The sequence below is a fragment of the Pseudophryne corroboree genome, chromosome 11 (genome assembly GCF_028390025.1).
Source record: "Pseudophryne corroboree isolate aPseCor3 chromosome 11, aPseCor3.hap2, whole genome shotgun sequence".
Classification (NCBI taxonomy): Eukaryota; Metazoa; Chordata; class Amphibia; order Anura; family Myobatrachidae; genus Pseudophryne; species Pseudophryne corroboree.
Window position 1 is genome coordinate 141,964,799 of NC_086454.1, and position 23,095 is coordinate 141,987,893.

At 50.9% G+C, this 23,095-nt stretch overlaps 1 long non-coding RNA gene across 2 annotated transcripts in view; it reads left to right on the top strand.

Annotated features, from left to right (window-relative positions):
- Positions 1-10,882: 10,882 nt before the first annotated feature.
- LOC134969139 (uncharacterized) overlaps positions 10,883-23,095 on the top strand; it is a 226,552-nt gene continuing 214,339 nt past the window's right edge. For both annotated transcript variants that reach the window (XR_010189410.1, XR_010189409.1), the window contains exons 1-2: positions 10,883-10,975; positions 20,953-21,048. This is a non-coding gene — a long non-coding RNA (uncharacterized LOC134969139). The remainder of the gene's footprint in view (positions 10,976-20,952; positions 21,049-23,095) is intronic.

The following is a 23,095-nucleotide window of genomic DNA, read 5'->3' on the forward strand; positions in this document are numbered from 1 at the left end:
CGCCGGGCAGTGGCATGTGGCCCAATGAGGTGCCGCCATCTGCTGGCCAACTCATGGTACAGCAGATGGGGTCAGGGCAAATTTCCATGGCCGGTTCAGGGGCATCCCGGGGTGGTGCGTATTACGCGGCGCCCGGGGTTGCCCTGCCGGCGGCATCGGTGGCGGTTGCTTGGTCGGGTACGATGCAATTTCCGGTCATGACTTCCGGTGCGGCATCTGATGGCCGAGGGGGTCGGGTCCCTTGGTCGTCCCCTTACCTGCCATCGGCTTTTACGCACTCGCTGGGCGGGGTGACATCTTGGCCTGCGCCGAGTGGTCCGGGGTTTGCCCCGTTTGCAGGTTCTTGCGCCGGCGGTTTTGCTCCCGGGGCTCGCCCACAGACGCCTTACTGGGCGGCGCCGTTTTCTCAGGCTCCTTTAAACTGGCACTCGGGTTTTCCCGCCCCGGACACATGGCCTCCGGCTTTGGGTGCTGCCGGGAGCTCGGCGAGCGCAGCGGCGGTGGAAGTGCCCGCCTCCCATTCCCAGACCACACTTTATGCTTCCCCCCCTCCGTTGCCTCCGGTCCCCCCCCCGGAGGCTGCCATTTTTGTACCCCCCCTTCCCCCCCCTTCTTTTTCCCCGTCAGGTGGCGGCGTGTCCAGGGGGATCTCTCCCCAGGGCGGATCATCTGGAGCCAGGGCAGCAGCAACGTCCAGTGAAGCGCAGACGGGAGTGGTGACGCAGGCCGAACAAGTTGGAACGGGAGCAGCTGGGGGAACTCGCGACCCGGAAGAGGTGCCGTCCGGCCCCGCCGCCACGTCCGAAGAAGTGGGCGGTCCTTCTGGAAATGGTGAGACAGTTAAATTTTCTTCTGATAGTTCTTCTTCCAGCTCTTCTTCTGATACTAGGTCTTCCGGGTCCCCTAGGCGCCCGCGTAAATTAGCCAGGCTCATTGCGCATCACTTGCATAAAAAAGATAGGAAGGCTAAGGGCGCGGTTTCCGCGGTCACTCCGGACCCTCCGCGTTTTACGGAAATGGTGCACTGCGCAAACACGGCTGTCACCAGGGGTTTGCGTAAACGGATGAGGGGAAAAATTAGGAAGGGTAAATATGTCGACATGTTCACCCTTACGGATGACATGAGGAAGGCCTTCGATAAGGCCAAGAAGGTCGGGGGGATTGGTGAGAATGCATTTCGCAATTTTCACCAGTGGCTCCGGGGGTTTTTAGTGTTCACAGCGTGCTATGCCGAGTCGAGGCCTACGGAATATCACAACACGGTCAAGTATTTGCACCTGGTGCACGAAATGTACTTGACCTCCAAGGGTTACGCGTGGCGGGATTACGACGAGAAATTCCGTCGTAACCAAGACGGTAACCCGACACTGCCCTTGGGGTTCAAGGACGTTGAAGTTTGGTTAGAAGTCACGTAACATAATAAGCCACTTTATGAAGCCCAGGGCGGCAAGCCGGGCTTAAGCGTCCGGCCGAGCCCGCCTATGGGTAATAAAGGGAAATGATTCGCTTTCAACGAGGGCAAGTGTTCCCGGGGGGCTATGTGCAGTTTTCGCCACTCCTGCAAGGTGTGCGGCGGGGGGCACCCGGCCAAAGATTGCCAGTCCCCTTCCGGGTCCAGGCCCTCTGATGCTGCCGAGGTGCCCGGAAGTGGAAAGTAAGGCGTTTTCCCCCATCAACGTCCCCGAATTGACTAAATGGTTGGGCATTTACCCCGACGTCACTTCGGGGTGGTTTTTGTTGGAGGGTTTCCGTAGCGGTTTTAGGCTTCCCATCCCGGATTCGGTCCTCGTTGTCTCCAGGCGCAATTTAAAATCCGCACGCGATTTCCCCTCCGTGGTCGCCCGTAAGGTCCAGGCGGAAATCGCTTTGGGGCGCATGTGCGGCCCTTTCCCGTCCCCACCACTGCCTCGGCTGTGCGTCTCACCATTAGGGGTGGTCCCCAAGAAAGTTCAGGGTCAATTCCGCCTCATTCAGCATTTGTCACACCCCCGTGGCGGCTCGGTCAACGACGCCATCCCGGAGGAAGCTTGCAGGGTGCGATATCAATCGTTTGATGAGGCCCTGCGGTTAGTCCAAAGGGCGGGTCCAGGCGCCCTCATGGCCAAGCTGGACAATGAGTCCGCTTTCCGCCTCTTGCCCATCCACCCCGATTCCCTGCGTTTCCTTGGTTTCAGGCTAGGGGGTGGGTATTATGTAGACAGGTGCTTGCCCATGGGGTGTTCCATTTCTTGTGCCTACTTTGAGAAATTCAGTTCGTTTTTACATTGGTGCGTAGTATCAGCCCACTATCTAGACGATTTTCTCTTTGTGGGTCCAAGGGAGGGGTCGGTTTGCGGGGATGTACTGGGTCTAGCCCAGAGTTTGTTCGGTCGCCTGGGCGTTCCAGTGGCCTCGGATAAGACCGAGGGGCCCACGGTGTGTCTCAGTTATTTGGGCATTGAAATCGATTCGGAAGCCGGTTGCTGCCGGCTTCCGGCCGATAAGGTGCACAAGTTGCTGGGTCTCATAGAGCAGTGCCTCCTCGCGCGCATGGTCAGATTACAACGGGTCCAGTCGTTGCTTGGGTCTTTTAATTTTGCGTGCAGGATCATACCCATGGGTCGGGTTTTCTGCCGTAAGCTTGAGAGATCCATGTCGGGGGTGCGGAAACCTCACCATACGGTTTACATGTCACGCGAGGTCAGGGAAGATTTGAGAATCTGGTCCACTTTTTTGGTTTCTTTTAACCGGGAGGTGTTGTGGCCAGCGAAGCGGTGTTCCAACGCCGCGTTACAACTTTTTACCGACGCCGCTGGGGGTTCGGGCTTTGGGGCTTTTTTCAGGACAGAGTGGTGCGCCGCGCCTTGGCCAGCAGCATGGGTGACCCGAGGTTTTACAAAGAACTTGCTGCTTCTAGAGTTATTCCCCTTGATAGTGGCTGTCGAGTTGTGGGCACCCAGCTTGTCGGATCGGAGTATTGTATTCCGCTGCGACAATCTGGGCGTCGTGCACGCCGTTAATAGCCAGCGCTTGTCCTCCCCTGAGGCTCTGCGCTTGTTGCGTTATCTGGTGCTTAAGTGCTTGAGGCATAACATTCATTTCACGGCTGCGCATGTCCCGGGGGTTGACAATAGAATTGCTGACGCATTGTCGCGTTTTGAGTTCGATAAGTTTAGGGAGCTGGTTCCTGATGCAGCGATTGGGGGTCTATTGGTGCCGCCCTTCTTGTGGAGAATCGTTGACTAAGGCCCGCCCCGTTGAGTGGTCTTGCCTATGCGGGCTGGATACCGTTGGGGTATGGCAGCCCGGTATCTGTTGGCTAGGCTTGCGCCTGGTCTAAGGAATAGGTTAAGTGTTTTGTTATTGTGCCTGTTGCGCGAACCCGGAAACGTGTTTTACTCGTCGGTTTTTGAACGGCTAGCGTTCAGAAATGGAGGGTGTGAAGTGAATTTTTAAATTTTCCTCCGAGGGGACCGAATTACAATTGGCATCACACACGGTTCACGGGAGGTTTTTTTTTGAGTTTTCTCCTTCACTCAGGTTCTTAATTGCATGTTTTAAGTTATTTGTTTTTCGGTATGTTATAGTGTCTGACGGTAGGAAATTTTCTTTTGCAGCTACTTTGGACGTCACGGATCAGATTTGGCTCATTGGCCATTCTTTTATTTTTTGGGCGGAGAGGCATCCAATGGCAGGACGAACAGGCGAATTGTTTGGGGACAAGGTAGTTAGATGGTTAGGAGTTAGAGGCTTGCGTTGGATGGGTTTACTTCGCTTGCTGTTTCGCCATGAGCGAAGGTGGGGGCGGCCCGGCTGGGTTGTCATTCACCTCGGGGGGAATGATATGGGGCGGGTCAAAGGCATCGATCTCATATTGAGTATCAAAGCGGATTTAGTGGCGTTGCGGGCATCCTGGCTCCGGGTGACAGTTGTGTGGTCTGACATGGTGCCCCGCTTCCATTGGCGGGGTGCCGTTCGTTTTTCTGCTGTCGAGAAAGCGAGGAAGAAAGTTAATTCCGCGGTGTCAGTATACGTGCAGGCGATAGGAGGTTTAGTGGTTAGGCATCCGCTTTTGGTGCTGCACAATGTACAGTTTTATAGGGAAGACGGTGTTCACCTTTCCCCTGCGGGTATTGGTGTGTTCTTGGAAAGTATTTTTAGAGTGCTGTCTGGTTGAATATCTTCTTCTGTTGTTGGTTGGATGGCGGTCTGCGGTTTTTTGTTAAAATCCTTGTTGTGGCGGAAAGTCGCTACCAGCCAGCGGTCAAAAAGTTACATAAGTGGTCACTGTGGGGCACCCCCTTTTGATTGAACAGCGAGTATGCCCTCCCCTTGCGGGTGGACTACGGATGTTCCCGTGCGGGTTCGTCCACGGCTCTGCTAAAGTAAGGGGGGTGAGTCCGGTGCAGTGCGGGTTATGTTAAGGAGGCGGTTGTGAGGCCCCTCCTTTTTTATTGTTTATTATAGGTGACTGGTGCTGGTGAGTTGGTAGCGCCTTTTCTTGCCATCCTCCAATATTCTTAGTTAAACGACAGGTCACCAAACAATAAATATCTGTTTGACCTTTTAAATCTAGCAGTTGGTGTCCGTGTGTTTATTTCTTAGTGATAAGCTAGCTAGTTATAAATGTTAAGTTCGTCGGAATAAAGTCATGGGTGGTTTAAGCAGGCAGAGATCCGCATAGGCTCGAAGCCACATAAACACCCTGAATTTTTCTGACATGTGTTAAGGATAGGCAGGGCTAGCTTTAGTGATTGACAGTTGTGGTCAGGTGACAGATGGGTGCCTATTAGGGATATGTAGGAGGAGTATGCACAGGGGTATATAGTCCTGGGATTTGGCAGCCATCTTCCTCTTGCCAGTTTTCTTGGATGCCCTCCCACCCTCCCTGTAAGGTTGCTTGAGGCTCGCTTTTCGGACCTCTATTTCCATTTCATAGCAGGCTTTGATAGCCAGATGGGCGGAAAGTCGCTACCAGCCAGCGGTCAAAAAGTTACATAAGTGGTCACTGTGGGGCACCCCCTTTTGATTGAACAGCGAGTATGCCCTCCCCTTGCGGGTGGACTACGGATGTTCCCGTGCGGGTTCGTCCACGGCTCTGCTAAAGTAAGGGGGGTGAGTCCTGCGCAGTGCGGGTTATGTTAAGGAGGCGGTTGTGAGGCCCCTCCTATTTTATTGTTTATTATAGTTGACTGGTGCTGGTGAGTTGGTAGCGCCTTTTCTTGCCATCCTCCAATATTCTTAGTTAAACGACAGGTCACCAAACAATAAATATCTGTTTGACCTTTTAAATCTAGCAGTTGGTGTCCGTGTGTTTATTTCTTAGTGATAAGCTAGCTAGTTATAAATGTTAAGTTCGTCGGAATAAAGTCATGGGTGGTTTAATGAGTTCTTTGAAAAGGCTTGGGAGACTCTGGAAAAGAGACCGCAGATCCCCAAAAGAATTTATATGGCATACCCCTTCCCTAAACAGGACAGGGTGCGTTGGGAATCACCTCCCACTGTGGACAAGGTCTTAACGCGCCTGTCCATGAAGGTGACGCTACCGTCTCCAGACACAGCGACCCTCAAGGATCCTGCGGATCGCAGGCAGGAGACTACTTTAAAGTCTATTTATTTGCATACTGGAGCTGTGCTAAGACCAACAATTGCATCGGCATGGGTATGTAGCGCAATTTCAGCATGGACAGATGATCTAATGGCTGAATTTGGTACCATGGATAGAGATACTGTATTCTTAATTCTAGTCCATATTAAAGATGCAGTCTTATTTATGAGAGATGCTCAAAGGGATATTGGATTGCTGGCTTCCAGAGCCAATGCCATGTCTATCTCAGCGAGACGATCCTTATGGACTCGCCATGGACGGGTGATGCGGATTCAAAAAAGCATATGGAAGTCCTACCCTATAAGGGAGACGTATTGTTTGGGGATGGGCTGACGGACCTGGTTTCCACAGCTACCGCAGGTAAATCAATTTTTTTACCATTTATTCCCCAACAGCAAAAGAAAATACCACCCTATCAGATGCAGTCCTTTCGGTCGCAAAAGTCCAGAAGAGGTCGGGGGTCCTCCTTCCTTGCCAGAGGTAAGGCTAGAGGGAAAAGAGCACCCGCTTCGGCCGGTGCCCAGGAACAAAAGTCCTCTCCGGCTACTACAAAATCCTCGGCATGACGCTGGGGCTACCCTGCGGGACTCCGCACCGGTGGGGGCACGTCTTCGACCTTTCAGCCAGGCCTGGGTCAGCTCAGACCTGAATCCTTGGGTGTTGGAAATAGTTTCCCAGGGTTACAAACTGGAATTCGAGGAGGTGCCCCCGCGCCGATTTTTCAAGTCGGCATTACCAGCTTCTACACCAGATCGGAATGTAGTGTTAGCTGCAATTCAAATGCTGTGTCTACAGCAAGTAATTATCAGGGTTCCCTTGAACCAGCAGGGAAGAGGCTACTACTCAACCCTCTTTGTGGTCCCGAAACCGGACGGTTCGGTAAGACCTATTTTGAATCTAAAATCCCTAAACCTGTACATGAAAAGATTCAAATTCAAGATGGAATCGCTCAGGGCGATTATAGCCAGTATGGAGGAGGGGGAGTTTATGGTGTCACTGGACATAAAGGATGCGTACCTTCATGTTCCCATATATCCCTCCCATCAGGAGTACCTGAGATTCGCTGTACAGGATTGTCATTACCAATTTCAGACGTTGCCGTTTGGGCTTTCCACGGCCCCAAGGATTTTCACCAAGATAATGGCGGAAATGATGGTGGTCCTGCGCAAGCATGGAGTCACAATTATCCCATACTTGGACGATCCCCTGATAAAGGCGAGATCAAGAGAGAAATTGCTGAGCAGTGTAACGCTCTCTCTGAGAGTGCTCCAGCAACACGGTTGGATTCTGAATCTACCGAAGTCACAGTTGATTCTGACAACTCGACTAACGTTCCTAGGTATGATACTGGATAATAGTGGATATGGAACAAATGAAGGTTTTTCTCCCATTGGAAAAAGCCCAGGACATCCAGAACATGGTCAGAGACCTGCTAAAACCGAAAAGGGTGTCAGTTCATCAATGCACTCGAGTTCTGGGAAAAATGGTGGCGGCCTACGAGGCCATCCCCTTCGGCAGGTTCCATGCGAGGACGTTTCAATGGGACCTTCTGGACAATTGGTCCGGGTCGCATCTGCACTTACATCGGAAAATACCTCTGTCCCCAGGGGCCAGGGTGTCTCTCCTATGGTGGTTGCAAAGTGCTCACCTGCTGGAGGGTCGCAGGTTCGGAATTCAGGACTGGATCCTGGTAACCACGGACACGAGCCTCTGAGGGTGGGGAGCAGTCACCCAAGGAAGAAATTTTCAGGGACTGTGGTCAGTCCAGGAGAACTGTCTACACATCAATGTGTTGAAACTCAGGGCCATATACAACGGCCTTCGACAAGTGGAGAGTCTTCTTCGAAACCTACCAGTTCTGAGTCAATCAGACAATGTCACAGCAGTGGCTCATGTGAACCGCCAAGGCGGGACAAGAAGCAGAGTCGCGATGGCGGAAGCCACAAGGATTCTTTGCTGGGCGGAAAATCACGTAAGCGCTCTGTCGGCTGTCTTCATTCCGGGAGTGGACAACTGGGAAGCAGACTTCCTCAGCAGACACGATCTCCATCCAGGAGAGTGGGGACTTCATCAAGAAGTCTTTGCAGACATAACACGTCTTTGGGGAATTCCTCAAATAGACATGATGGCGTCACGCCTCAGCAAAAAGCATCGGAGGTATTGTGCCAGGTCTCGGGACCCTCAGGCAGTAGCAGTAGATGCCCTGGTAACGCCGTGGGTGTTCCACTCGGTCTACGTGTTTCCTCCTCTTCCTCTCATCACAAAAGTGTTGAGGATCATAAGGCGAAGAAGAGTACAGACGATACTCGTTGTTCCAGACTGGCCTCGAAGGGCCTGGTACTCAGATCTTCAAGAGATGCTCACAGGAGATCCCTGGCCTCTCCCTCTGAGGGAGGACCTGTTGCAACAGGGGCCCTGTGTATTCCAAGACTTACAGCGGTTACGTTTGACGGCATGGCGGTTGAACGCCGAATCCTAGCGGAGAAGGGGATTCCGGAGGAGGTCATCCCTACTTTAATAAAGGCTAGGAAGGAGGTGACGGTGAAACATTATCACCGTATCTGGTGAAAGTATGTGTCTTGCTGTGAAACCAAGAACGCGCCTACGGAAGATTTTCATCAGGGGCGTTTTCTCCACTTCCTGCAGACAGGAGTGGATATGGGACTGAAATTAGGTTCTGTTAAGGTACAAATTTCGTCCCTTTCGATTTTCTTTCAGAAGGAATTGGCTTCTCTTCCAGAAGTCCAGACGTTTGTAAAGGGAGTGCTGCACATCCAGCCTCCTTATGTGCCTCCAGTGGCACCGTGGGACCTGAACGTGATGTTGCAGTTCCTAAAATCACACTGGTTTGAACCACTTAACAAGATTGAGTTGAAACTTCTTACCTGGAAGGTGGTCATGTTGTTGGCCTTGGCATCGGCAAGGCGAGTGTCAGAATTGGCGGCCTTGTCTCACAAGAGCCCCTACTTAATTTTTCATGTGGATAGAGCGGAATTGAGGACACGCCCTCAATTTTTGCCTAAGGTGGTTTCTTCATTCCATCTGAACCAACCTATTGTGGTGCCTGTGGCTCCGAGTGACTTGGAGGATTCCAGGTCCCTGGACGTAGTCATGTTTTGAAGATTTATGTAGCCAGAACGGCTAGACTTAGGAAAACAGAAGCACTGTTTGTCCTGTATGCTGCTAATAAGATTGGCGCACCTGCTTCGAAGCAGACTATTGCTCGCTGGATCTGTAATACGATTCAGCAGGCTCATTCTACGGCTGGATTGCCGGTTCCAAATTCGGTTAAGACCCATTCCACTAGGAAGGTGGGCGCTTCTTGGGCGGCTGCCCAAGGCGTCTCGGCATTACAGCTTTGCCGTGCAGCGACTTGGTCGGGGTCAAACACCTTTGCTAAATTCTACAAGTTTTGGCTGATGAGGACCTAGCTTTTGCTCAGTCGGTGCTGCAGAGTCATTCGCACTCTCCCGCCCGATTGGGAGCTTTGGTATAAACCCCATGGTCCTTACGGAGTCCCCAGCATCCTCTAGGACGTAAGAGAAAATAAGATTTTAAACCTACCGGTAAATCTATTTCTCCCAGTCCGTAGAGGATGCTGGGCTCCCGTCCCAGTGCGGAAACTCTGCAAGACTTGTATATAGTTGTGCTTACATAAGGCTTATGTTACAGTTGGAGTCGGTCTTGGACCGTCACTGTTGTTGTTCATACGGTTAACTGGTTATGTATGTTCCAGGTTACATGGTATGATTGGTGTGGGCTGGTATGAATCTTGCCCTTGGATTTTTAAATCCTGCCTTGTATTGTCCATCTCCTCTGGGCACAGTTCTCTAACTGAGGTCTGGAGAAGGTGCATAGAGGGAGGAGCCAGTGCACACCCATAGGAAAAGTTATTTTTAGGTGCCCATGTCTCTTGCGGAGCCCTTCTATACCCCATGGTCTTTATGGAGTCCCCAGCATCCTCTACGGACTAGGAGAAATAGATTTACCGGTAGGTTTAAAATCTTATTTTTACATGACACACATAATGCTTCTTACACATATTCTGAACACTACTGCACGACCAACCCACTCACAAGCACACAGCACTCACACTGCCACTAACACTGTGACCTCTGCCTCTGCTTGGATACAGATGTGTCCTCATAAATCTTGCCTCAATGCTAACGTCTGGCACACCTTTATTTTTTATGAAAATGCATCTTATTTGCATTGCTATGTGGCTAGGATGAACAAGCAGTTTCTGCTGATTAAAATTATATGCAGCATGCCTATATACTGTGTGAGACTGTGGCTGTATCTGCATATGAAATGCTACACACAGAATATAGGCATGCCCAGTGGCGTAACTACTGCCCCCGCAGCCCTCGCGGTGGCTTGGGGGCGAGGGGCTGCGGGGGCGCCACTGATTTAGCGCAGATTGACATGCGGACGAGCGTCCGCATGTCAATCTGCTCATACTAACCCTCCCTGCTGTGAAGGAGGGACACGGAGGGCACAGCGCGCGCCTCTCCTGTGTCCCCTCCTGCATCTCCAGCGGCCGCGGGTCTAATAAATGAAGTACCATTCGTGAGCTCTGATTAGCTCACGAACCGGCACTTCCTCTATTAGACCCGTGGCCGCCGGAGATGCAGGAGGGACACAGGAGAGGCGCGCGCTGTGCCCTCCGTGTCCCTCCAACACAAACCAGCGGGGGAGTGGCGGCGGGGGAGGGGGGGCACGCACGGAGGGAGCATATATGGCACTGGGGGGGAATATCTGGCACTGGGGGCATATGTGGCACTGGGGGGGGGGGGAAATCTGGCACTGGGAGCATATGTGGCACTGGGGGGGGGGGAAATCTGGCACTGGGAGCATATGTGGCACTGTGGGTGAATATCTGGCACTGGGAGCATATGTGGCACTGTGGGGGAATATCTGGCACTGGGGGCATATGTGGCACTGTGGGGGAATATCTGGCACTAGGGGCATATGTGGCACTGGGGGGGAATATCTGGCACTGGGGGCATATGTGGCACTGGGGCAGAGCCGGATTAAGGGGGGAGCCCAGGGGACACATTACCCTGGGCCCCCCAAATTTAAGGGCCCCCCGTGCCTGCCGTGAAGCACTGGCAGTTTTGCATGTTTTTTGTTTTTGTTTTTTTTTATTAAGTTCAGCAAACTGTTTCAGAGACGGAGACAGCCTTATCTCCGTCTCTGCACCCGGCGGGACCACCCACAGGCACTAACGAACTACAGAGAACTCTCCTCACAGAGAGCTCTGATCAGCAGAGCTCTCTGTACTGGACACATGAGTCACAGTGGAAGGAGCTGCTGAGCATGTGCAGCAGCAGCAGCTCCTGTGCGTAAACGAACTCAGTCAGAATCTCCTTCTCCTCTCTTAAATTGGTTAGTGCTGTGTGTGTGTGTTTCTGTAGATATGCTGTTTATTTGTAGGTATGTAGTGTGTGTGTGTGTGTGTTTGTAGGTGTGTATGCATGCTGATTGTGTGTGTGTGTGACTGTGTGTGTGTGTACTGTATGCATGCTGTGTGTTTATGTAGGTATGGTGTGTGTGTGTGTGTGTGTGTGTGTGTGTGTGTGTGTGTGTGTGTGTGTGTGTGTGTGTGTGTGTGTGTGTAGGTAGGTGTGTAGTGTGTGTGTGTGTGTGTGTGTGTGTGTGTGTAGGTAGGTGTGTAGTGTGTGTGTGTGTGTGTGTGTGTGTGTGTGTGTGCGTGTGTGTGTGTGTATGTACTGTATGCATCCTATGTGTGTTTATGTAGGTATGGTGTGTGTGTGTGTGTGTGTGTGTGTGTGTGTGTGTGTGTGTGTGTGTGTGTGTGTGTATGTATGTACTGTATGTGTGTGGATGTTTTGTGTGGATGTATGCTGTGTGGATGTAGGTATACTGTGTGTGTATGTTAACAGTTTTCTTCTTGTAGTACTATAGGGTTTAGGATTAGTTGATATACTTCATTTTGTGACAGGCAGATTATACAATCCTGCACTGTTGTAACCATCAGCTTGCCTATCCCTAGACGCAAGCAGATCATGCCTCCACATAATACTATCACCACCTACTGTGTGACAGGTTTGCGGTGACCCTGTGCCTCGCAGACTAGCCACAACGTCCAATCCTCTGAGTCTAGCTGAGCACTACAGTGTGATATCATATTGTTTTTACAGTGTATACATACGCTAAGTTTCTGTTGAATAATATGTGCTATATGTTGTTACTGCCTCTAACAGCTGTCTTCTTATACTTTTATCTATCCTATATATATATATATATATATATATATATACGCGCACACACATGTAAGGTACATCCCCTTCTTATATACACTATATTTAGTCCTCTGGGGCCCCTCTTGTCTAAAGTACCCCAGGCCCCCTGAAGCCTTAATCCGGCCCTGCACTGGGGCGGAATATCTGGCACTGGGGGCATATGTGGCACTGAGGGGGAATATCTGGCACTGAGGGCATATGTGGCACTGGGGGGGTATATGTGTACCTGGCACATAGGGGGGGGGGCTATATTGTGCACTGGGGTCATGTGAGTACCTGGCACCGTGGGGTAATATCTGCCACTGGGGACATATGTGGCACTGGGAGCACAGCCCTAGCAACAAGCACTACCCCCTAGCAACGAGCATGACACCCAGTGCATGAAACCCCTGGCAACGAGCATGACGCCAAATCATTTTTTGGCTTGGGGGAGAAAAATTTCTAGTTACGCCACTGGGCATGCCACATATCACTTAAATCAGCAGAAGCTGCTGATGCCCCTAAGCAAATCAAATGCCCTGGGCAATTGCCTAGCTTGCCTATGCCCGGCTCTGCGAACACGTTTAGCAGAGCTGTACAAACAGACTTTGTGCATTCTCTGAGTAGCCCAGGACTAAAGGGCCCCATACACTAGAACGATAATGCCCGATTTCACCCAATTTCGGGCATTCAGGCCGATATATCGGGTGAAATCGGGTATTTTGGATGCGTTTCCGATCCGATGCTCGTTCCCGTGAGGGTTGGATCGGCTCCCCTAGATCATTAGTGCTGCACTCGTGATATGTCGGTTCCTGCAGGCATGGCTGGGATCGCATAAGTTAGATCGCATGCAAAATGTACCAAATCATATGGAATCATATGAAACCACTCCTGGGAAGCTCCCAGGAGAGTTGAAGGGAAATCGCCTCCAGCTTCAGCCTCAGACATATCGTTGTAGTGTATAGGGCCCTTTACTCAGCCGCTGCGAACACTTCAGGCTGCCCGGGACCGGAATTGACGTCAGGAACCCTCACTGCAAATGCTTGAACACGCCTCCATTTTTCCAAACACTCCCAGAAAACGGTCAGTTACCACCCACAAATGCCTTCTTCCTGTCAATCTCCTTGCGATCGCCCGTGCAAATGAATCCTTCGCACAAACCCATCGCTGAGTGGTGATCCACTTTGCACCCGTGTGACATGCCTGCGCATTGCGGTGCATACGCATGCCCAGTTTAGACCTGATCGCCCGCTGTACGAAAATGCAGCCTAGCAATCAGGTCTGAATTACGCCTATAGATCACTAGAGTAGTCCCTGTATTTTGTATAAGTCACTAGAATGCTCTATGCAGTGGCGGATTTAGGGGAGGGCACCAAGGCAAGTGCCCCCCCTGTCGTTTAGGTGTTTTTAAAATCATGCAGTTAAATAATGGCTGCCCTCCCACCCGACACAATTATGAGGCTGCTGCCGCTGCTGGATGTCAGTCAGAGCCACTGGTATCCCTCCCCCCTGTCAGCTGCTCCACCTTGCCAGGCCAGTGATTGGCTCCCTGGAGACATGTGACAGGACTCGGAGTACAGCCAGCGAAGAGGAGCCGAGCAGGAGCATCTCAGTGCCGCCGCTGATGGACAGCGCACCCACCAAGTTACAGAGTGCACCGCCGCCAGGGTCTGTACATCGCACCACCGCTGAGGGTCCGGACATCACTCCGCTGTGCACCGCCGCTGAGGGTCCGAATCCGGGACATCACTCGCTGAGGAACAACGTGCCGCCGGGGTCCGGGACAACGTACTCCTCCTCCCAGCCAGGGCAGACACCACTAGGACGCCCAGCCAAGCCTGGCTGGCCCTGCTTTCTATGGTCAGTGTGTCTTGTGAGCGGCATGCTGTGTTGCTGGGTAAGGGTAGAAGGCCCAGGAAGTCAAAAGCCTGCTTGTGAGTGAGGTGGGGAGTCTCTCTCAAGTGGCGAGGACAGAGGCCGGGTGCTGCTGGGGAGGGAGAACCGAGGAGCTGTGTGTGACTGTCTATTGGAGGGAGAAGTAGCTGGAAGCTAGGCTGCTGTGCTGCTTAGGAGGGGTTGAATGGTGAGCAGAGAAGCTGTACTAAGTAGGGGGTCCCTGAAGGTTATTGTTAGGGTCTCCTGCTCTGTGCTGCCACATCGTCATGGCAACCGGGAGACAAGTGCTAGCGGAGTAACCTGAGCGTAGCTGATACTCCGGTTCGGGTCTTTTGCTGTGCAGTGGTTACAGGCTCTGTGCACGGCAGGTGATCCGGTGCTGGTTTTTGTGCTCACAGTCTGTGAGGTCTGAGTGGGGCGTGGACAGCACCTGCTATATAAACCCTCTTCTCAGGTTAGGCAGATGCTGCTGAATCTTTGTTGGTTAGTCAGTTCCTGAAAGCTAGCTAGTACTGTGTAAACTTTGTATTTGTTTGTTGCTTACTGCAAATAGGCCTTGGGATTTGGTATTACACTCTGCCAATCCAGACCTAGCAGTAAGACTGGAGTCAGTCGTTTAACCTGCTGGGGTTCTTTTGCTACTCTGTGAACCTAGCAAGTTTGCGGCTGTATTCTCAGACTTGCCTGCCAAAATCCTTTCTCACTGTGCAAGGTGTTCAGGTGTCAGTTTAGTGGCAGTAAGCTGAACCAGTGCACTGCAAGTGAGGACTAGGATTGTGGAGACTCTCCTTGTGTCTATTATTCCATCTCTGACCAAGGAGTTTACTGCCACACGCGTTGGTAACCCTTTAGGGTTTTGCTGTTGCCCTTAGCAACAGCATTTCGGGTTCTCTACGTATTAAATCACTACATCTCGCTTCTTTCCATCTGAGCATTCCTAATACTAGGGAGACACCCAGTTTCTTAGTCTTTGGGCTCTCTGTTCACTTTGTGTTTATTTTGTTACCCTATCACCTTCTGTGTATGTAATGTCATATTCCCCAGTCTGTCTGTGAGTTCATTTGTTTTGCATCCCTCACCGTTCAGACACCAGTACATTCCTGCTGGCACTGGTGTGCATAACATATTCAGCAGCCCAATACTCCTGTTGAAATTTTGTGGGAATATGGAGCATACCCCTCAAAATACTTTGCAACAGGTGGTCGATCAGGTGCAGGTCCTGACTCGACAATTTAATGATTTGTCCATTAAAATGCACACCTCACAAGCCGCTGGCGGAGCTCCCGCAGCAGCAGTACCTTCAGGGGTTAAGGAGCCGAAAGTAAATCTCCCGGATCGTTTTTCTGGCGATCGCTCGCAGTTCTTTTGTTTCAAGGAGAGCTGCAAGCTATATTTCCAGCTTAGGCCTCAGTCTTCTGGGTCGGAGATTCAGCGGGTGGGCATAGTGATTTCCTTGCTACAAGGAGACCCACAGGTCTGGGCATATGGGTTGCAGCCTGACTGTCCGTCGCTTAAAAGTGTTGATGCTTTTTTTACGGCACTGGGCATGTTGTATGATGACCCTGACAAGACGGCCTCAGCCGAGGCTCAGATTTCGATCCTTAAGCAAGGGCGAAGGCCAGTTGAGGTTTATTGTACGGAATTTCGGAGGTTGGCCCATGATACCCAGTGGAATGACCCAGCTCTGAGACACCAGTACCGAAGAGGTCTTTCTAACCAGTTAAAAGACCAACTGGTACAATATCCCTTGCCTGATAGCTTGGATCAGCTCATGCAGTTATCCATTCGGGTGGATAGACGGCTGAGAGAGCGCAGGCTTGAAAGGGAGACCGAGGTTTCCTTCTTTCCCAAGGGAACCTCAGACTCTGAGGAATTTTCAGAGGAGCCTATGCAGATTGGGGCTACCCGCCTCTCCTCGCGTGAGAAGACGCGGAGGAGACAGCAGGGGTTATGTTTGTACTGTGGGAATAAAGGTCATGTGGTAGTATCATGCCCAGAAAAGCCGGAAAACTTCAGGGCCTGAGGGTGATGGGAAATATCCTGTCAGGCCAGAAGTCAGAATTTCCCAAGAAGACTTTTATCATTCCGGTGACCTTGAAGATCCTCGGTCAAACTGTCAAGACTGAGGCCTTTGTGGACAGTGGGGCCGACAGGGTTTTTATGGACCGCCAATTCGCCCTGAAACACTCTGTTCCCTTAGTACCCTTGGCATCGGAAATTGAGATTTGTGGGTTAAACGGGGAACCATTATCCCAGGGTAAAATTACCTCTTGCACCAGCCAGATTTCTTTGTTTATTGGAGCCACACACTCTGAAAAATTGTCCTTTTATGTGACTGTCTGTACTTTTGCCCCATTGGTGTTGGGGTTACCCTGGTTAAGGGCCCACAATCCTCAATTTGACTGGGTCTCTGGGGAGATTCTTAGTTGGGGTACTGATTGTTTCAGGAGTTGCTTGAGCCTTCCAGTCAGGCTTTCGCAGCTAAGTTTGCCAGGATTGCCAGGATGTTATGCAGATTTTGCGGACGTGTTCTCCAAAAGAGTTGCAGAGGTACTACCTCCCCATCGCCCCTATGACTGTGCCATTGATTTGTTGCCGAATGCTAAGCTTCCCAAGAGCAGGTTGTACTCCCTGTCACGTCCTGAGACTCAGGCTATGGCAGAGTACATTCAGGAGAACTTGGCTAAGGGATTTATCAGACCTTCACAGTCTCCAGTTGGGTCGGGGTTCTTCTTCATGGGTAAAAAGGACGGTTCGTTGCGACCCTGCATCGACTTCAGGGAATTGAACCGTATCACGATTAAAAACTCATACCCACTGCCTCTCATTTCGGTCTTGTTTGACCAGCTTCGTACTGCCACCATTTTTTCTAAGATTGACCTACGCGGTGCGTATAATCTAATCCGAATAAGAGAGGGGGATGAATGGAAGACTGCCTTTAATACCCACTCAGGGCATTATGAATATTTGGTGATGCCTTTTGGGCTCTGTAATGCCCCGGCAGTCTTCCAGGACTTCATGAACGATGTGCTCAGGGAATATTTGGATAGATTCTTAGTTGTATACTTAGATGACATCCTAATCTTCTCCCATTCCCTGGAGGAACATCGGAAGCATGTACGCTTAGTCCTCCAGAAACTCAGAGACCACCGGCTTGGGGCGAAGCTGGAGAAGTGCGAATTTGAAGTTCAGCAAATCGCATTTCTAGGATATATTATCTCCCCAGAAGGTTTCCAAATGGAGGGTTCCAAGGTACAGGCAGTCCTGGATTGGGTGCAGCCCACTAGTTTGAAGGCGCTTCAGCGTTTTCTGGGCTTTGCGAATTTTTATAGACGATTTATCGCTGGATTTTCGTCTATAGTGGCGCCCTTGGTGGCACTCACTAAGAAAGGGGCGGATGTTGCTCACTGGTCTTGTGAGGCCAAAGCGGCTTTTGCCCGTCTCAAAAGGGCATTTGTCTCGGCCAAGGTGCTGCGACACCCAGATCCAGAGCGTCCTTTTGTGGTGGAGGTGGATGCCTCTGAGATGGGTATTGGGGCAGTGCTCTCTCAGATGGGGGTGTCTGATAATCGCCTTCATCCCTGTGCTTACTTTTCCCGTAAATTTTCGCCTGCCGAGATGAATTATGACGTGGGTAACCGGGAATTGTTGGCTATTAAGGATGCACTCGAGGAGTGGAGACACTGGCTTGAGGGGGCTAAGTTTGTGGTCTCAATTCTCACCGACCATAAGAATTTGGCATATTTAGAGTCAGCAAAGCACCTCAATGCCAGGCAGGCACGATGGGCTTTGTTTTTTGCTCGCTTGAATTTTTTGATAACATATCGCCCTGGGTCAAAAAACATCAAGGCTGATGCGCTCTCGCTGAGTTTTGCTCCAATCCAGGAGACCACCGAGGAGCCATTGCCCATTCTGTCCCCATCATGTATTAAAGTGGGCATTACCCAGGACCTCTTGTCATTAGTCCTTAGAGCACAGGAGCAGGCTCCTCCAGACCTTCCGGTAGGTCTTTTGTTTGTGCCCCCTAGGTTAAGACAGCGAGTGTTCCTGGAATTCCATGCCAAGAAGTCGGCAGGTCACCCGGGTATTGCCAGAACTCGGGAGTTGCTATCTAGGGCGGTGTGGTGGCCCTCGGTGGCTAGGGATGTGGATCAGTGGGTTCGGGCATGTGACATCTGTGCCCGAAATAAGACTCCTAGAGGGGTTCCTGTTGGCCCATTACATCCACTCTCTATTCCATCTAAGCCATGGACCCACATTTCAATGGATTTTGTGGTGGACTTGCCCAAATCCTCGGGGATGACAGCCATCTGGGTTGTCGTTGACAGGTTTTCGAAGATGGCGCACTTCGTTCCATTGGTTGGGCTGCCATCGGCCAGACGCCTGTCTGAATTATTTATGCTGCATGTTGTGCGCCTCCACGGGTTGCCACTTGATGTGGTCTCTGACCGCGGATCCCAGTTTGTGGCCAAATTCTGGAGGGCATTTTGTTCCGATCTCCAGATTTCTGTCAGCTTGTCGTCAGGCTACCATCCGCAGTCTAATGGGCAGACTGAAAGGGTGAACCAGTCCTTGGAGCAGTTCCTCAGGTGTTATGTCTCCAAGTGTCAGACTGACTGGGTTGCTCATCTGTCCATGGCGGAGTTTGCCTATAACAACGCGGCTCACTCTGCTACAGGGATCTCTCCCTTCCTTTGTGTGTATGGGCATCATCCTAAGGCCAATTCTTTTGACCCCCTGGACTCCACGTCTGGTGGTTCCTCTGTGGTTTCGGTCCTTAGAGGTATTTGGAGGAAAGTGAAGAAAGCCCTTGTGTCTGTGTCAATAGTGACCAAAATTTTTTGATAAGCGGAAAAGACCCACCAGCTTCAAATTAGGAGACTTCGTCTGGTTGTCTACCAAGAATTTGAAGTTGAGACAGCCATCTCATAAGTTAGGCCCCTGGTTCATCGGTCCTTATAAGATCACTAGGGTTATCAATCCGGTGGCATTTCAGTTAGATCTACCCCGTTCTTTGGGTATCAATAAAACATTTCATTGTTCCCTTTTAAAACGGGCAATTAGTAATCCTTCTTCCAGTGGAAGACCTTCCCCTCTTCTGATACGTGGCCAGAGGGAGTTTGTTGTTGAAAGGATTCTTGACTCCAAGATGGTTCGAGGTCGGCTGTCATTTTTGGTGCACTGGAAGGGGTATGGCCCGGAGGAGCGGTCGTGGGTGCGCAGTTGTGATCTCCATGCCCCCAGACTGTTACGCTCTTTCTTCTCGCAGTTCCCCGATAAACCCGGTGGTAGGGGTTCTTTGACCCCTCGTCAGAGGGGGTGTACTGTTAGGGTCTCCTGCTCTGCGCTGCCACGTCGTCATGGCAACCGGGAGACAAGTGCTAGCGGAGTAACCTGAGCGTAGCTGATACTCCGGTTCGGGTCTTTTGCTGTGCAGTGGTTACAGGCTCTGTGCACGGCAGGGGATCCGGTGCTGGTTTTTGTGCTCAGTCTGTGAGGTCTGAGTGGGGCGTGGACAGCACCTGCTATATAAACCCTCTTCTCAGGTTAGGCAGATGCTGCTGAATCTTTGTTGGTTAGTCAGTTCCTGAAAGCTACCTAGTACTGTGTAAACTTTGTATTTGTTTGTTGCTTACTGCAAATAGGCCTTGGGATTTGGTATTACACTCTGCCAATCCAGACCTAGCAGTAAGACTGGAGTCAGTCGTTTAACCTGCTGGGGTTCTTTTGCTACTCTGTGAACCTAGCAAGTTTGCGGCTGTATTCTCAGACTTGCCTGCCAAAATCCTTTCTCACTGTGCAAGGTGTTCAGGTGTCAGTTTAGTGGCAGTAAGCTGAACCAGTGCACTGCAAGTGAGGACTAGGATTGTGGAGACTCTCCTTGTGTCTATTATTCCATCTCTGACCAAGGAGTTTACTGCCACACCCGTTGGTAACCCTTTAGGGTTTTGCTGTTGCCCTTAGCAACAGCATTTCGGGTTCTCTACGTATTAAATCACTACATCTCGCTTCTTTCCATCTGAGCATTCCTAATACTAGGGAGACACCCAGTTTCTTAGCCTTTGGGCTCTCTGTTCACTTTGTGTTTATTTTGTTACCCTATCACCTTCTGTGTATGTAATGTCATATTCCCCAGTCTGTCTGTGAGTTCATTTGTTTTGCATCCCTCACCGTTCAGACACCAGTACATTCCTGCTGGCACTGGTGTGCATAACAGTTATTTAATACAATATCTTTAATAACTATGGTGTTCATTCCGAGTTGATCGCTAGCTGCTTTCGGTATGCGGCGCAATGCACACGCGCGATGTACTATTGCAACGAACTATAGTTTCACACAGGGTCTAGCGAAGCTATTCAGTCGCACTGCTGGACGCAGAGTGATTGACATGAAGTGGGCGTTTCTGGGTGTCAACTGACCGCTTTCAGGGAGTGTTCGGAAAAACGCAGGCGTGACAGAAAAAACGCAGGCGTGGCTGGGCGAATGCAGGGCGTGTTTGTGATGTCAAAACAGGAACTGAATAGTCTGAAGTGATCGCAAGCGCTGAGTAGGTATTGAGCTACTCTAAAACTGCACAAAAAAACTTTGTAGCCGCTCTGCGATCCTTTCGTTCGCACTTCTGCTAAGCTAACATACACTCCCAATGGGAGGCAGCATAGCGTTTGCACGGCTGCTAAAAACGGCTAGCGAGCGAACTCGGAATGACCACCAATGTGTATTAAACAAAGTTTGTGTACATTGAGCCATCAGAAAACAAAGGTTTTTCTATCTCACTCTCACTCAAAAAATTCTGTATTTCGAAATATTCCGTATTTCGGAATATTTGGATATGGGATACTCAACCTGTGTGTGTATATGTGCATATATATATATATATATATATATATATATACAGTATAGATAGATAGATAGATAGATAGATAGATAGATAGATAGATAGATAGATAGATATACTTATACGGAAACCCCCTTAAAAAATCTGTTTGACCTTGGAAGGTGCCGCGGGGTGGGAGAGTGCTGTGCTGTGAACACTGAAGGCGTTGTGGTTAGGGGAGTACTGTACTGAAGATATTGAAGGGGCTGTAAGAGTGCTGTGGTGTGGACATTGAAGGGACTGGTGCAGGAGGGGGTGTTGTGGTTATTGAAGGGGGAGTGCTGTGAGCTGGACGTTTCTTTTTAACTATGCTGTCTCTGTTTTATTTTACAACTGACTATAATGCACAGGCTGTGGAGAGGAGCCAGGCTGCCATCACTTGGAACAGTCATCCGGAAGGATTGGTCATCGACTAGGAGACAAAAGACCCACTGCATGGCAAGCAGGTAAATGGAATGGCCTTGTTTTTTGTATATTCCTCCCAGTGTGACTATAATGAGAGGTGTGGTTCATGGGGATGGCATATCTTGTGAGGCCATGCCCCTTGTAGTGAGTCCACCCCCCTTTTCTGTGAGCACGCGCGCAGAAGGTGCGTGCAAATACAACTGGTACCACAGACATTCTCCCCATCCCCTGTCATGGTGCCCCCCCTGTCATTTTTTTTTCTGGATCCGCCCCTGGCTCTATGCATTATGTATTGATTACTGGAATACTTCCTGTACTATATATAGGCTAATGGAATGCTCTGTGTTTTATATATGTCATTAGGAAGGTCTCTGGTTTATCAGAATGAGCTGGTATGGGTTGTATTGAGTGTAGCTCTGTGACATAACAAATTTAAATCAGACCCACATTAGTCAAACCACTCTTACAGTACATGTTGTTTTGTTACTCCCTTATTACATTGCAGTGTGCCAGGGCCACTTGCTTGCATTCCCCCTGCCAGGCTAAAAGGTCCCAGACGGCCCCTGGGTAGGCCTACAGTGCTATATTCACATACCTCCCAACATCAGGAGATGGGGAAGCGAGACTCCCAGGTTGCCAAAAGGGGGCATATCCTACAGAAAAGAGGGTGTGGCTTCACAGGAACGCCGCGTGAGCCATACACCCATTTTACATCACTGTGGGGTCATGTTCAGAGCTCAGTGAGCTGCTGGCATGCCCCCATATCCTCTGCTTCCCATTAATAGATGCTGTGCACATGCACACACACTCTATTCACCACGAGTGACAGGAGCCTCCCAACTTTTTGTAAGTCAGGCACGTGCAGTCAGGGGAGGCAGGTTAGGCAGTGCCTCCCGTCATTAATGATTAAAATAATGTAAAGAAGATATTTATGACACATATTCTGTGTCATAACTATCTGCTTTAGCCTTTACATTATTTTAATCTTTTTAACTTATGAAAAAACTTTCTGTAATGTGTTTCCAGTGCCTCCCGCTATCAATGTGAAATGGCTGGAAGCAGGGGGCGGGGCTAAGCTTTGGGCAGTGAAAGCCCATTAAAAAAATCAGCAGAAGCGGCACTTACTATAAGTGTCTCTTTAACAGGGGGCGTGCTTTCAGCCTAAATGAAAGCACGCCCCTGTCACTAACAGTGCTGTAATTGGCCAGTCGCGAGACACAGCATGTATTTTATCATACTTCTGCATCTACATGTGGGGCCACCTATTAGCTCCCCGCCCTCCCATTCCCCGGTAATTCAGTATGGCCAGAGGAAGAGAGATAGGAGCCACCACTGCGATAACCTTTCTACTCGGGCTACCCTCACCCCCCCCCCCCCCCCCGCTCCACACCACTACTACTCCCATCTTGCTATGCACCACTACTCCCATCCTACCCCCCTCCTATGCACCACTACTCCCATCCTGCCCCCCCTGCTCCGCACCACTACTCCCATCCTGCCCCCCTGCTCTGCACCACTACTCCCATACTGCCCCCATGCTATGCACCACTACGCCCGTCCTACCCACAGTAATTCCAACAGAAAAGCCCACCCCATCATCTGCGTCAATCGATGATCCAGGCGGCACTAGGGTTGCTGATGAGCTGCAGCCACCTACTCCTTCCTCAGGTCCTGGTGCCTCCATGGTCCTCCTCCAAGAGTTCCACCACCTCACCAGGACCACTTTAAGCCCTGCCCCCATGCTATGCACCACTACTCCCATCCTGCCCCCCTACCAGGGCCGGTGCAAGGTTTCTCGGCACCCTAGGCAAAACTTCTGCCTTCTCCCCTTTCCCCCGGGTGGTCTTCTGGTTGTCGAATGTCGGGATCCCGGCGCACAGTATACCGGCGCCGGAATCCCGACACCCGGCCTACCGACAGATATTCTCCCTCGTGGGGGTCCATGACCCCCCCGGAGGGAGAATAAATAGCGTGGCGCGCTTAGCGCGCCACCGTGCCTGCAGCGCGGTGAGCGCAGCGAGCTTGCAAGGGGCTCATTTGCGCTCGCCACGCTGTCGGTATGCCAGCGGTTGGGCTCCCGGCGCCGGT